General features: G+C 37.1%; 1 non-coding gene across 1 annotated transcript; it reads right to left on the reverse strand.

Annotated features, from left to right (window-relative positions):
• Positions 1-6,159: 6,159 nt before the first annotated feature.
• LOC140851322 (small nucleolar RNA R71) lies at positions 6,160-6,266 on the reverse strand. The gene has a single exon (XR_012134073.1). It is a non-coding gene; the product is annotated as a small nucleolar RNA R71 (small nucleolar RNA).
• Positions 6,267-13,520: the final 7,254 nt, after the last annotated feature.

Here is a 13,520-nt window from a genome sequence, read left to right on the forward strand (position 1 = left end):
AACCGGTCGAATCAGCACCGAGCCAGCTTGATTAATCCTCGAGCCGACTCAGCTGTGTGCCCGAGCTGGCCCGGCTGGTTTCAGCAGAACTGTCAATGGTTCTTTGCACGAAAATTATTAACAAAGAATTTTATTTTAGATTTAAATATATTTTAAATCTAATAAATCATAAATTTAATCTAGATCACGTCTAACAAATTTATGATTAAAGATAGATCTACACGAACTAGGACAACCTTTGCACTGTGAGGGGTAAACCTTACAGCAGGACAACCTACAGTTCGTGATTGATCTAAAAATTTTAATTTCAGATTTAACAATCAAATTATAAATTAGATTTAATCTAAAAATAATCTAAAAATATATAAATAATCATGTAATAAATAACTTAGGCTCTGATACGAATTGAAGGAACCAGATCTAGGGTTTCAGGGTTAGATCTTGAAACTTTTTCAAGATCAGGCAGTGGAAGACTAAAATAAATCAAAATTTATCTTATAAAATCAGAGAATCTCTAGATCTAAGATTTTATTACATAATTATTAAATGGTATTAAATCAAAAATTAAAATATAAAGAGCAAGAACTACATGTTCATATCGATATGTTTCTATACTACATCTAATATATGTAAAATATAATAGATCATATCTATTACCTTGCAAGTTAGACATTCTAACTTTGCTGATCCAGGCTTGAGGATGATGTTGCAAGCCGCACATGTATCCGACCTCTAGGAGTCATCCACACGAGCCCACGAATCACGATCAAAAATTCTGGTCCAGAAAATCAGCACAGTATGCTAGTACTGTGCTGATCCTTCTTCGATGGTCGATCAGATACCTCCTTCTTCTTGATTTGGAGTCTTCCAAAGATGAGAAGTAGAGGAAGAGTTTTAGATGTGAGACACTCTCAGAAAACTTACAGATGGAGGAAGGAAAGAGGTGAACTCAGCAACCCTAGAAGAAGATCCTCTTCTTCTTCTCTTTGGTCTAACCCAGACACTTAGTTTTGTGTCTATTATATCTCCATGTCCTAACACTCTTTCTCCCTAATTTTTACATGCCCCAAAGGTCTCTCAATTCTCTATAATCCATGAAAATTTTTAGAAAAAAATTATTTAAATCAAGAGATATAAAGAATCCTTGTCTAGGTCAAATACCTAGTCAAGAAAAATCCAAACAGGGCAAGACAAGGGGTGCCCAACTCTTGGGCACCCCCTCCTTCTTTTTCTGCCATGGACCAACAGCAAAGGGCACACAATATATGCCATAAAATCTACAAAAATTTAAAAAAATTGGATAAAATCAGTACCATAAGGAAAGAGTTTTGGTTTCATAAAATTCTATCTCACAGAATTTGAAATCCAAACTAATTTCTTTTTTGACTTGGTCCACAACTACATTCTATGTAAGAGAGAAAGAATGGAAAGCTTTGGGCATGCGTGAAGGCCTGGGAGAGAAGATTTTGTCACACAAAATAGAGAGAGTGGGCATGGGGGCTAAGGTGGCGCAAGGTGAATCTTGGTCTTACTAGGGTTTAATCTATGACTTGTTCAAATTTGGTTTCTCAAACCAAATCAAACCAAAATAAATCAATCTAATTAAAATAGGTCTTAACTAATTAAGAATCTAATTTAATCAAATTAAATTAGATTTAAATCTAATTTAATTTTTTAATCGAATTAAAAATTAGGTTGACCCAAGTCCTAATTGAACTAGGACTAGTTTTTTCTTGCACTTGGCTTATCCAATAAATCAATTAGACTTGATCCAATCAAGCTCAAACTAAATCTAATTAAATCATATATAATTAGACTTAATTCAGCCCATTGGCTTAATCAAATTAAGCTAATTAGCAATCGAATTGCTAATCGATCCTCTTTAACATTTGCACTAGGTTAAATGTCAATCGTATTGATCATTTAACCCTAGAACGATTCTTAATCGTTGATCAACCATCCGATTGGATCATAAACTCTAATGTATGTGATCTCATAGGTTCAAACCTAAGCTGGTAGTATAAAAATAAATTTCTGTACCAATGAAGTGACCATCTAGCAATGGTACTCGATGGTCGGATAGGTCGAATGTGTAGAACAACATCCTTAGAACCCATACGGATATTATTTTTATATAATTCATCTCCTTGACCAAAATGCTCATACGATACCTCAGAGTTTAACTGTCAACTCTGATCGGATAGTCCACATTGTATTTCAAAATATCAAATCCATCTGATAAATTACCTTGGCCAAAGTTTTGCTAAATTAAAATACAGCGACTCATTCTTCTCCAACTCTTGGAGTGATCAATCCCATCTTGATCATACTCTGACTTTGTAAGTACTTGACTGTATCCAGAAGCCTTCGTCATTGAATTAAAAATTTAGTTAGTCCAATATCAAAGCACAGTGAGTTGCTTGCAAGTCACTGAGGCGATCTCAGGTCTAAGGGATACTTATACCTATATCATCAGAGACATTCTCAACAGCAAAATACTCTGGAGTTGGTTACGTTCAATGATGATGTATCCTTACATCTCACCTGTATGCCATACCAGTGTCTCCACACTCTTTGGTTAAGAAGACAACCAACCCATATGGCCTACAGCGACCTATGCTCGATAGAAGCTGTCGTCCTTATTAACAGCCTATCATTTGGTCGTGAATAGTTTTAAGGATTAATCGATAAATTCTCTCTTTATCAAACCTAAATAGTCTTAAGGATTTCATCACAACAACGGAATTCATTAGAAGATGAAAACTTATGATGAAAATGCCAAAAATATATTTTATTTATTAACAAATTAATTACAATACAAGATTTTTCAACCATCAACAGGCTGACGATTGACTTTTGAGACATATTTCCAACAACTTCCACTTGTCCTAAAGCCACTCGGTACAGTATCTAATATCCATCTTTGACTTATGGTTGTCGAACTCCTTTATAGTCAGGGCTTTAGTGAAGGGGTCGGTCAAGTTTTTCTTTCCGTCGATCTTCTAAAGATCGACGTCACCTTGATCTACGATCTCCCAGACTAGATAGAAGTGACGCAAAATATGCTTCGTCCGCTGGTGTGCTTTGGGTTCCTTTGCCTGAGCAATGGCACCAGTACTGTCGAGTAGAGCAGGACTGGACCATCGAGGGAGGGTGCTACTCCGAGCTCGGTAATGAATTTTCTCAGCCACACAGCTTCCTTCGCAGCATCCGATGCTGCAATATACTCCGCCTCACAAACAGAGTCTGCCACAGTATGCTGTTTGAAACTCTTCCAGCAGATGGCTCCATCATTCAGAATAAAGATATATATATGTATGTATGTATGTATCTACATACATACATACATACATACATACATACATACATACATACATATATATATATACATATATATACTACATATATATACATATATATATATATATATATGTACATATATATATATATATATATATATATATATATACACACACACACACATATATATATATGTACATATATATATATATATATATATAGACAACACACACACACACATATATATATATATACACACATATATATGTATGTATGTACATATATACATACATACATACATACATACATATATATATATACATATATATGTATGTATGTACATATATATATACATACATACATACATACATATACATACATACATATATATATATATATATATATATATATATATATATATATATATATATATATATATATATATATATATATATATGTATGTATGTATGTATGTATATGTGTGTGTGTGTGTATATATGTATGTATGTGTGTGTATGTATATATATATATATGCATATATGTATGGGTAGTCTAGGATCTGGTTGATCGGATTCTAGCTCCCATTCGGTCAGATCCTCTTCTGTTGGATCGGTGCGCATCTCCAAGACAGATGTTTGGACAAACGAAAAATTTTTTTTGTCCCGTTAGTTAACCTGACGCTGCTAAAAAAAATAAAAATAAAAGAAGGACGCGATGGGGTGAGAGTGCACATTGATTGTAATGCGATGTCACCCCACACGCATCCTCTGCCATCTTTTCGAATATCTATCCCGTGCTCCCATCCCTCTCCTGCTCCTGTCCCTCTCTGGAACCCTCTTCTCCTCCTTCTACTTTCATCTCTCTCTCTCTCAAACCCTCTTCTCCCCTCTCCCATTTAAAACCCCAATCAACCCAATACCCCCTGTCGGCTCTTCTCCAACCGTCAACTCTGGCCTTCTTCTCCCCTCTCTCTCCCTCTCTCCAACTGTTGCTGACTGTTGCCTTCAGCTATTCCCCCAACCTCCAACACCCCAACCCCAAGTTCTTCAACCCCCCCATCATCGGCTCTTTGTCAACTTGCACCCACCATCGAGTCCGATCAACTGGATCCCACTGCCTCCACCTGCTGTTGGCTCTTCTCCAACCCCCACCCAATACTAGTGAACCATATTATTCTCTAACCTCCATCCACTGCCTCCTCTCACGGCTGGCTCTTTCCTAAAACCCAACTCCCACTCTCCACCCCCATCCACCACTAGCCTACACTACCCCCAACCGATGCCACCACCAAGCTTGAGTGCCCCCAATCGTCGCTGCCACCACCCAGTGCCACCCCCAACCATCGTCGGTAGCACTCGCCATTGCCTTCCTTAATCGTTGCCACCAGCACCTGCTGTGGCTCCTAACTGACACCACCATAACTCACTACCGCACCTAATTGATGTCGCCACCACCTGCCGTCACCCCCATGTACAGTCAGAGTGAGCATATTACATTGCTAAGGTTGGCATTTTAAATTATTTTCAAATATTTATTCTTCGTGCTTTATAACTCTCTTTCTTTTTCCTTTAGGTTTCTAGATTTAGTTGGTAATTGCTGAAAAACTCAGGTATGCTTCTAATTTCTCTTTTATTATTTTTAGTTAATTATTTTTTCTTTTAGACCTAATCATTTGAATTTACTTAATCATAAAAAAATAAAAATAAAAATAAAAACAAAACAAAAGACATTTCATAATCGTGAAGTAAAATATCAAAATAAAAAAAATTCTAAATTAAAATCTTTTACATTCTTGGTCATCTTGTTTATTTGCATTTGCATTTTCATAATTAATCTAAGGGCATCAACCCATTAACAAGATAAGGTGGGGATTTCATTACCCTTCCTTAACCCAAAAACCATCTCTATCATATTGCATTACCTAGACCTTTAATCTTAAAATCAATTAGACGTCAACCTTAAGGAATTCGAGCTCAATAGAACAAGGAACCCTAAGAGTTCTACCAAGTTTGAGTTGTTTGATTAGTTGGTGTCTAGGCAAGTCCCTGAGGGTGGTTTGTTAAATTGGTTCAGTTGCTAGCTTGGCCAACTCGTTTGGTGTCTAGAAAGGCAACGATGAGTGAACCTCCCACCTCTTATACTTACCTGGGTAACTAGTTGATAAATCTCCACTTGGAAGGCTTGAAGGGTCATCTTGGAACAGTTAGGAGCTGTCTAGATTTAGGTTAACCCTAGGATAGATTGAGTTTAATTTATTGTTTCACTTGTTTGAAAAAAAAAAAATTTAAAATTTAAATTAATTTGGTTACTTTTCTTTAGATTTAGGACTCCTTAGGATCTTTTCTTTAGAACTTTTTCTCTTTTCTTTCTTTTTCTTATACATAAAAATTTTATAAAAAAAATTGTATAAACATCGAGAACCGTACACCTCGTGTGTGGAGAAGAGTGTCGGGTCGTCTAGTTAGAATTGAGTCAATTCCTGTTATTCCAATGGCTGAACCAATCCAACCCATGACCCTTAAGGATTTGTGTTATCCAGTTGGCTCCATCCAACCATCTTGTATCAGGTTGCCATAACCCACAGCTAACAATTTTGAAATCAAACCTCAAATCATAAATATGCTTCCAAAATTCACAGGATTAGAGGATGCTTATATATTTATTAGAGAATTTGAGGAGGTATGTGCAACCATGAAACTGCAATTAACAGAGGATGAGGTCAAACTTAGATTAATCAACTTTGCCCTTAAGGATAATGCTAAGAAGTGGCTTTATAGTCTGCCAAACCATTCTGTCACTACCTGGGAGGGCTTTGTGAGAATATTTTTGAAAAAGTATTTCCCCCATCATAAAACAGCTAGGATTAGGAATGAAATAAATCAATTTTATCAACTAGCTGGTGAATCATTTTGGAAGTACTTTGATCGTTTCAAGAATCTTTTGACCCAATGCCCACACCATGGAATAGAAACTTGGAGACTATGCCAGATCATCTATGAGGGGTTAGATTCAAACTCAAGAACCATGCTAGAGTCCATGTGCCAAGGCCAATTTATGGACAAAGAAACTACTGAAGCTTGACAATTCTTAGAAGACCTAGCTGAGAAAAATTTATAGTGGAAAACAACTAGGGAACCTGATAAAGCTACACCTTCAAGAGGAGGAATGCATCAAATTCAACCAACCCTAGCATCAGAGGCCAAGATTGCAACCTTAACACGTAGATTGGAAGCCTTAGAATTACAGAGACCAGCCAATGTAAATCAAATATCTGCACCCATGTGTAAAGGATACAATGCACCAGACCATGTCTTAGAAGAATGTTCCTACTCGAATGAGTGTGCACAGGTGAATGCCACCTATCAAGGACCATTGAACAATCCTTATGCACCCACATATAACCCAGGTTGGAGGAATCACTCGAATTTCTCATGGTCCCAGAATCCTAATGTAGGCAATCCAAATTTCAATCAGCAAAATCTAAGGTCCAACCCAGTGATGAACAACCCGCCAGGCTTCCATGATAATGACAAAAAAATTATCTCTTTAGAGAAAAGCCTAGAAGCCATGATGAAGACACATACCAGCTTTATGCAAACCACGGGTCAACTCATAAATAATAACACCCAAGCTATAGCCCGTCTGGAAATGCAAGTAAGTCAGCTGGCTTCGACCATTAATGAACGAGAACATAGTAGGTTACCTAGCCAACCTGAGCCAAATCCTAGGAACCAAAATGGTCCACGACCCCAACAAGAAAACCAAGTTAATGGTGTAAATGCCATTCATACCTTAAGATTGAGAAAACAAATAGACAATAAGGTAGTTGCACTTGATGATATAGAGGACTCATCTGCTGAGTCATCTTCTAAAACTACTACCTTTCAACCTCAAGCACCAGAAACTGAAAATTCACCTAGTCCAGTACTTAAAAGTCCTAGAGCTCCTTTTTCAAACAGACTGAAATCCAATAAATCTGAACATTTAGACAAAATTTTAGAGGTATTTAAACAAGTCCAAGTTAATATTCCTCTTTTAGATATAATCCATAAGGTTTCAACTTATGCCAAATTTTTAAAAGATCTTTGCACTAGAAAAAGGACCACTAATGTACCAAAGAAAGTATTTTTGGCTGCAAGTGTCAGTTCATACCTATCTAGCCATGTGCCAATTAAATATAAAGACCCTGGAGCTCCAACAATTTCTTGTGTTATTGGAGAAACCAATATAAAAAAGACCTTGCTAGATCTAGGAGCTAGTGTGAATATCCTTCCATATTCGGTGTATGAGCAACTAGGATTAGAAAAACTTCAACCTACTGGGATCACATTACAGTTAGCCGATAGATCTCTCAGGATCCCTAAGGGAATGGTCGAGGATGTTCTGATAAAGGTTGAAAATTTTATTTTCCCTGTAGATTTTATTGTTTTAGAGACTGAGCCAGTTGCGAATCTTAAAGGACATATACCTGTCATTTTAGGAAGACCATTCTTAGCTACGGCCAATGCTGAAATCAATTGTCAAAATGGTCTAATGAAGTTATCCTTTGGGAATATGACCATTGAGCTTAATGTTTTTATCTTAGAACAGGAATCCTCTTCTCATGCTGATGTCAATGTAGTCCAAGATGGTATTTATGAATCCATTGACATTAGTGATGATGAAGTCGACCTAGAGTCTAACCCCTGGTTAATCCATAAGTCTGAGGATGTCAATGAAATACTTAAAGAAAATCAGATTAACCAGGAATCGACACTTCTTACTGAACCAATCATTGAGATGGTGAAATCATCACCTAAACCATCGATAGAGGAAGCACCCATTTTAGAACTAAAACCCCTCCCAGAACATCTCAAGTATGCATATCTAGGACCCAAAGAAACTTTGCCTGTAATTATTGCATCAGACCTAGATCCCAAGCAAGAGGAGGAGTTAGTGTCAGTTCTAAAAGCAAATCAAGAAGCAATAGGTTGGACCATAGCAGATATCAAAGGAATAAGCCCTTCTATAGTTCAACATAGAATATACTTAGAGGAAGAGGCTAAACCAACAAGAGAAGCCCAAAGAAGGCTTAATCCAGCTATGAAAGATGTAGTTAAAAAGGAGATTATGAAACTCCTAGATAGTGGAATAATTTATCCTATTTCTGATAGCTCTTGGGTAAGCCCAGTTCAAGTAGTACCTAAGAAATCTGGGATAACAGTGGTCCAAAATGATGCAAACGAACTTATCCCAACTAGGACCCAAACGGGATGGAGGGTCTGTATAGACTATAGAAAGTTGAATGCTGTGACAAGGAAAGATCACTTTTCTTTGCCATTTATTGATCAAATGTTGGAAAGACTAGTCGGACAAGAGTTTTACTGTTTTCTTGATGGATACTCCGGTTACAACCAGATCCCCATAGCCGCTGAAGATCAAGAAATGACTACATTCACCTGTCCATTTGGTACTTTTGCCTATAGACGAATGCCCTTTGGACTATGTAATGCACCGGCAACCTTCCAGAGATGCATAATCAGCATGTTTTCAGATATGATAGAACGATTTCTAGAAATTTTTATGGATGACTTTTTTGTTTTTGGCCTAACCTTCTCCGAGTGTCTGAATCACCTGCAATTAGTTCTAGAACGATGTAAGGAGAAGCACTTAGTTCTCAACTGGGAAAAATGTCAGTTTATGATCAAACAGGGAATAGTTCTTGGCCATGTCATTTCTAAAAAGGGGATTGAAGTGGACAAGGCCAAAATAGATCTAATTGCAAGTCTTCCACCACCTAAATCTGTGAAAGAAATACGTTCATTTTTAGGTCATGCTGGATTCTATAGAAGGTTTATTGCCAACTTTAGCAAAGTAGCACGTCCACTGACTAATCTTTTGGCAAAGGATACCAAATTTGAATTTACTCATGAGTGCTTGGAATCTTTTGAATTTCTAAAAAAAGTACTTGTATCAGCTCCAATCATTCATCCTCCTGTCTGGTCTAAACCATTTGAATTAATGTGTGATGCGTCCGATCATGTTGTGGGCGTAATCTTAGGTCAACAGATAAATAAGCTGCCTAGAGTGATATATTATGCAAGTAAAACCTTAAATGATGCGCAGCTTAACTACACCACAACTGAGAAGGAGTTCCTTGCCGTTGTCTTTGCTTTAGAAAAATTTAGATCTTATTTGGTTGGGACCCACACCATTATTTACACCGATCACTCAGCCATTAGACATCTCCTAGCAAAGAAGGATGCCAAGGCACGCTTAATCAGATAGATTTTGCTCCTTCAAGAATTTGACCTAGAAATTAGGGACAAGAAAGGCACTGAGAACGTTGTAGCAGATCATTTGTCCCGAATTTAGTCGCACCATCTAGTGAACCACCCATCAATGAATCTTTCCCAGATGAGCAACTCATGTCTGTGTCTACTGAACCTTGGTTTGCTGATATTGTAAATTATTTAGCCATAGGTAAGATACCTTCTCATTGGACTAAGCAGGATAAATATAAATTCTTTGCCCAAGTGAAGTATTTCATTTGGGATGATCTTATCTTTTTAAATAATATCCTGATCAAATTATTAGAAGGTGTATCTCAGATAACGAAGTCATGAATATTTTATCTTTTTGTCATGATCAAGCATGTGGGGGTCACTTCGCATCTAAGAAAACTGCTGCTAAGGTTCTCCAATGTGGTTTTTATTGGCCCAATTTGTTTAAGGATGCTCATGAATATTGTAAAAGTTGTGCTCAATGTCAGAAAATGGGTCGAATCACCAAGCGACACATGATGCCACTCAACTCAATCTTGGTAGTTGAAGTTTTTGATGTTTGGGGGATCGATTTCATGGGACCATTTCCAAATTCTTTTGGAAATGAATATATTCTAGTAGTAGTTGATTATGTTTCAAAATGGGTAGAAGCAATTGCATGTAGAACACCCATAGCAAAATGGTCATTAAGTTTCTTAAAGAAAATATTCTCTCCCGTTTCGGTATTCCTAGGGCAATCATTAGTGATCGGGGAACCCATTTTTATAACCGACCTTTTGCAATATTGATGAAAAAGTATAATGTCACCCACAAATTGGCCACACCATATCATCCTCAAACTAGTGGGCAAATTGAAGTGTCAAACCGCAAATTAAACAGATCCTGGAAAAAACTGTTAGTGCCAATAGAAAGGATTGGTCTTTAAAATTAATTGATGCACTTTGGGCATACCGAACCGCTTTCAAGACCAATCTAGGAATGTCTCCTTATAGGATTGTGTTTGGTAAACCATGTCACTTGCCTATTGAGATATAACACAAAGCCATGTGGGCCATCAAACAACTAAATATAAATTTGAACGACGCTGGAAACCATAGGAAGCTTCAGTTGAATGAATTAGAAGAACTTAGAAATGAAGCCTATGAAAATGCAAGGATATACAAGGAACGAACCAAAGCATTTCATGATCAATCAATTATGAGAAAAACTTTCAATATCGGACAAAAGGTGCTCTTATATAACTCTAGATTACATCTGTTTTCAGGAAAGCTTAGGTCTAGATGGACAGGACCATTTTTAGTAAAGGAAGTCTTTTCACACGGAGCTGTTGAGATAAAAAACCCAAGTAATGGTGTTATCTTTAAAGTTAATGGTCAACGATTAAAACCATTCTTGGAATTACCTGTCGAGACTGTTGAAGATGCCTTGGTTCTTTATGAACCAACTTATTCTGATTAAATTGCTTCGAGGTTTGGTCTGGCTGAAGACATAAAACTTAGCGCTTCTGGGAGGCAACCCAGCTTATTTAATTTCTAATGCTTTCTTTGTTTTCAGTTTGCTTAGGACAAATAAATTAGATAAACTCCATTGGGGACAATGTCGGTCAAGTTGGGGGGAGAGCTTGAACAAAATCAGGTGTTATCATTTTCTTTTCCTTCCACTATGAGTTATTTCTTATATTTAATATATTAAAAAAAAATTAAAATAAATTAATCTAGAAAAGAAATAAGAGTAAGTTAGAAAGTATTTGCTAATAAATGTAGTGAGTCACGGAGAAGATTAGCTGGTTAGACTCTTGGTGGCCTAGGTCATTTAAAGACTATTAGCACTTTCAATTGCACATGCACACTAACAAGGTAAAGTAGATGTTAATTGTAAGGCCAATTAAGGATTTGAGTATTATTTAAATTAGATAATTTTTCTACACCCCAATTGAAGAAATTTGAATTTAAGGAAAGAGCTACCTGCCTGAAATAAAATGCAAAACACAGAGTAAATGTGGATTGCCCTAAGCCTAGTAACCGGTCTCTTCACCTAAGTCAAGTGTTGAGATTCGCATCAAACGTGGTGGGAAGGCCAGGATGCTCAGCAAAAAAAAAAAAAAAAAAAACAGTGTGAAAGCTACCTTAGTTCTTTGTTTAATCTGGGGTGTATAAAAATTAATCAACTAAGTTATGAAAAATGATACAATTGGCCTGTACAAGTTAATACTGAAATACTAAGTTAGTTATCACTCACACAAGTGCTATAAAACTTTAAGTGTACTCTAAGAAAGCTCCTAAGAAGACTGACTACTGATTCTAATTCGAAGCTCATTACTTAGTAATACTAGAAAACTTCTTGAATTTCGATCTTAAATTAATTTGCAAAGGAAGGATCTTTTTGGAATATGATCTTATTTTGGTACATTGCTAAGGGACTAGCAATGATTAAGTTGGGGGGTGTGATTTATGTCACAAATTGACATAAAAAGTATCAATTAATATCTAAATTATCTAACTTTATTAGAAAATTGATACTTGTTATTATATTTTGCAGAAGAAGAGGTCATCAATAGAAAGAAAAGGAAAGAGGATTCCAACGGCGTAAATTTTACGCAAAACGGAGTTAAATTGACCCAGGAATTGAAGAATGAAGAAAGAAGACTCAATTGGGTCAAACCCGAGTCAAATCAGGTCAAAATTGGTCAAAAATCAACTGATTTGGTGATCTGGTTAGCCGTCTGGTCCACAGCAACAGGCGCCTGGACCATGGACCCATCGGCGCACCATAAACCAGCCAATCAGCGAGTCTCGGCTCACCGCAACGCATCGCGAGCCCGATCCACGCGCGCGGTCCAGGGCTCATGAGGAGAGAGAAGAAGGTCCGAAGGGCAACCTGGTAACTTCACATCACTCGATGGTCCGATCTTCTCTGATCAAGATCCAACGCTCCACATTTTTGCACCATCGGACGGCCACCATCGCAGCCGTCAAGATCCAACCGTAATCAAGGCAATTGCAAGAATCAATAAATACTAGGACAACATGGGATCCTTCTGCAGTGCGATCCAACGGACGAAATCTTCTAGCACCTTGATCGGACGGTCCGCGATGCATCCGACCTGATCCCATCTCTGCAGCGCGATCCAACGACAGCGCTTCACCCAGATCGTGATCCGACGGCCCAGAATCGCTCCCAGCTTGATTTATTAGATGAATTGGGTCCTTTAGATGAAGATCGGACGGCTGAAATAATTTCTAGGGTTTCTTGATGGATTTAAGTGCTTTTTGAGCGAGATTTGAGCCCCTAAACCTCCCTAACAGCCCTCTAAAATCTCTTAGTCCCACATCTAAAGTTTTGAAAACCTTATAACGCCCAAATGCCTATAAAAAGCCCCCAAAGGCCCTTGTTTTAATGATTCTTGCCTTCCGATCAAGCTTGTAACCCTAGATAGTGGGGTTTTTAGCTTTCTTCTCAAGCCTCGAGCCTCGAGCTTTGAGATTTTTGTAATAATTTTTTTTTATATAAAATCTTATTTTTATGTAATTTTATCTCTTTACATTATGCAATTTATTTTTTTTGCAATTAGGATAGTTTAATTTATGCAATTTAATTTTATGCAATTAGGTCAGTTTAAATTATGCAGTTTAAATTTATGCAATTAGGATAGTTTAATTTATGAAATTAGGGTAGTTTACTTTTCTGCATTTAAATTTTGCAAGTAGATTTAGATCATGTCTAGCTAAGCATCCCTTCTAGGGTTTGCGATGAAGCTAGATCATGAGTAGGGGTTTTACATAGGGTTTTTTCTTTTTCTTAGGATTTCTTTTTCTTCTTCTTTTGCCAAAAATTTTTGATGAACTACAGTTGGGTCAGAGTCCCTTCATAGTTCATGCTTGATTCAGTGCATAGGAGGAGAAAACCCTAAGGGATCCTAGTTACTACTCCCCTGTAAAGAATCTTGATGGGTTATCG

Source organism: Elaeis guineensis, chromosome 8, assembly GCF_000442705.2.
Source record: "Elaeis guineensis isolate ETL-2024a chromosome 8, EG11, whole genome shotgun sequence".
NCBI classification, from domain to species: Eukaryota; Viridiplantae; Streptophyta; class Magnoliopsida; order Arecales; family Arecaceae; genus Elaeis; species Elaeis guineensis.